Source organism: Oryctolagus cuniculus, chromosome 9 (assembly GCF_051225735.1).
Source record: "Oryctolagus cuniculus isolate XC-2025 breed Fujian yellow rabbit chromosome 9, ASM5122573v1, whole genome shotgun sequence".
NCBI lineage: Eukaryota > Metazoa > Chordata > Mammalia > Lagomorpha > Leporidae > Oryctolagus > Oryctolagus cuniculus.
The window spans coordinates 41,559,031-41,562,060 of record NC_142875.1 but is presented as its reverse complement, the minus strand read 5'-3'; the positions used below and the strand labels follow the sequence as shown (position 1 = coordinate 41,562,060).

At 37.6% G+C, this 3,030-nt stretch overlaps 1 long non-coding RNA gene across 1 annotated transcript; it reads left to right on the top strand.

Moving 5' to 3' along the window:
- Positions 1–1,534: 1,534 nt before the first annotated feature.
- Positions 1,535–2,668, top strand: LOC138843779 (uncharacterized). The gene is made up of 2 exons (XR_016212848.1): positions 1,535–1,919; positions 2,010–2,668. It is a non-coding gene; the product is annotated as an uncharacterized LOC138843779 (long non-coding RNA).
- Positions 2,669–3,030: the final 362 nt, after the last annotated feature.

Genomic DNA, 3,030 nt, shown 5'->3' with positions numbered 1-3,030 from the left:
TACTGGTATCAAATGATGTTTGCACTTCTTAAGAATTTTGAAATAGTGAGAATTATTTCAAGGAATAAATAGTAAATAATATTTTCATTCAGCCTCTTACACAGTGATTTTCCATTTAACTGGTAAAATATCCTAGAAGTCACTCACAACACACACAGACTTAGAATGTAGCTTTCTGGGACACATTTGATATTAAAAAAAAAAAAAACTCATTTTTTTTATCATAGGCCCATAGCATTTAGAAAATGGAAGCACAATAGTTACATATTTATTCATAGCAGCCATTTGATCATCTAATACAATTTTTTGAGGTGTGTCTATTACCTAATGGTTCATACAAGTAAGGTTGTCAATTTTAACAAATAATTTCAAGGACATTTTGGGAGTACTCTGACTTTTGTCTTCATCTTCCCACTATGAGTAATTTTTATCATTCAGATGGTATTGTTTCAATGCCCATACCCCCTTTATCAAACGCAGCAGAGAGCTGTGAAATGAGCACTAAATGAACAATCAAGACACCTGACTTTTAGTCCAGTATCACTGCCTGCCTCCTGGTATAAGCATGCATGAGTCACTCAACACTCTGAAACAGAGTTAAACTATGGGAACTCTGAACCCTTTTCCTTTATCTTCACAGGAAAAAACATCATATGAAGCAACTTCAGAAAATCAGTAGAAAAATAGAATTAAAAGATAAGTTTACTGGACTGCAAAAAAAGTTGAAATCCATGCATAATTTTTTCATAATATTCATTTTCATGAACATTTTGAGGGTGCCTTATATTAAATATGTATATTTGCATACAATTAGATAAATAATTTTGTTAAAAGTAAATCATCATCTTGCTCTTTAGAATCCCCAGTCTTGGCAAACATTTGCTGCAGTGGTTAAGTTGCTGCTTTGGGATGCCCTCGGGCCGTAGTACCAAATCTGAGCACATGGTTGTCTGGTTCCTTCACTTCTGATACAACGTCCTTCTAGTGCGCATCATGAGAGGCAGCAGTTGATGGCTAAACTGCTTGGGTCCCTACTACCCACACGGGAGACCCAGATTGAGTTTCTGGCTCCTGGTTTGAGCCTGGCCCAGCCCTGGCTGCTGTTGGCATTTAGGAAGTGAACCAGAAGATGAAAGATTTCTCTCTCTTTTTCTCTAGCTCCCTCTTCTTTTGTATAAAATAGGAAATGAATGAATGAATGATTGAATAAATAATCCCCACTCAGTCTTGAAAAAAATTGATCAATACTTGTTAAGTCTAATAAGCTCTTGGGAGTAGGCATTTAAACTAATGGTTAGGATACACATATCCTAGTACTGGCACTGTGGCTTCATAGATAAATCCAGCACCTGTGAGGCCAACATGCTAAATGGTGCCAGTTCATGTCCTTGCTGCTCGATCTACTTCCAATTCAGCTCCTTGCTAATGGTCTGGGAAAAGCAGCATATTAGTCCATGTGTTTGGGTCCCTCCCTTCCTGCCACCCAAATGGGAGACCTGAATTGAATTACATTCCCAGCTTGCGACTTTTGGCCTCAGCCCAGTTCCAGCCATTGCAGGCATCTGGCTAGTGAACTGGAGGATAGGAACTTTGTATGTGTGCATGTCTGTGTGTTTGTGGGTAGGTGTGCATCTTTCTATCTCTTTGCCTCTCTAATAAATAAATACAATTATTAAGAAGATAAAACTTCTTAATTCAGGTGTGTAAGAATTATAGTCTTTTAAAATTTTTATTGTAATTTCTGACTCCTCCTACCATTGTTTTCTTCTTTGAATGGAACTTCATGTCCATGATTCTTGAAGTCATTTTGTTTTCCCATTCTGGGACCTTATGTTGTGCTAATTCGTCAGGAAGAAGGGCCTGCTGTAAGAGCACCTGGATTAGCACTGACACATCTTTTTCCTCCGTCCTTGGACCCCGTAAGTTCCACTGGGTCTCTCTACTGCTTCCATGTCCTGCATAGGAGTTGAGGATCTTTTGTGATCTTGCCTATGATTATGTCTGCCTAGGGATTCTTGAACTCGTTCTTGTCCAGGGGAAGGGAAGACAGAGAGTTGCTGCCAGTCCTGTAGGACTCACTGGGTCCCTGAAGCTAAAGGAACCATAAGTACCTGGTTTCTCTTGACCTCAAGCCCAGGAACATCTTTTCCAGCTTGAGAGGCCTCCCCAGCTCTTTCAATGCATGTGAAGAAACTGTGCTTGTTCACACATGTGCTCCCCTTGAATACCTTTGTAAATACTCCACATTCTACAGAAAGACTTGCTAAGATATTAACTTAGAATTTAAGCAAAAAATGCATGTTGTATTTTTAAGGGAAGCTCTAAAAGAATAGAAATATAGCCTCTAAACTAGTGAAAGAAAAAAATAAATTCAGAACTCCAGAGGGTCAGATAAGGCACAAGGAGGCACACAGAGAGGCAACAAATAGTTAAAATATATATCAGTTATGAAAAGGCATATAAATAATATTAAAAATCAACAGCTAGAGCCAGATAATACCAGATTGGATTTCCAAAATTATACTCAGCAGCAAACTATTTTCAAGAGATATGGCCAAACACATGAATAAAAAAGATAATTGAAACTATCAGAAAATAAATATAAGGAAAATATGTATCAATAGGGAGTTACTCTAACTACTTTCATCTAATATATAATAGACAAAAATACTACTGTGATAATAAATGAGGTCACTGTATAATGAATAAAATTCATCATGCATTAAAGTAATTTTAATTCATATGCATCAAATAAAATGCAAATAAAAACATGTAAAACAAAATGATCTAAGTAGACATTAATATATATAATAAAAGAAAAATTTTACATAACTTCCTAGTATTGGGGGGCAGAGCCAAGATGGCGGAATAGTGAGGGCGCGCACCGATAGTCCGGGAAAATTTAGTTTAATAAAAGGGGAGTTACGGTAGCCTCAGAAAAAAGAACCAGGAAAATATTGCAGAGGAAACTCTTCTGGATCCAGTGGCCGTGAATCGGAGGACCTACTGGGAGAACAAGGTCGCCCACCG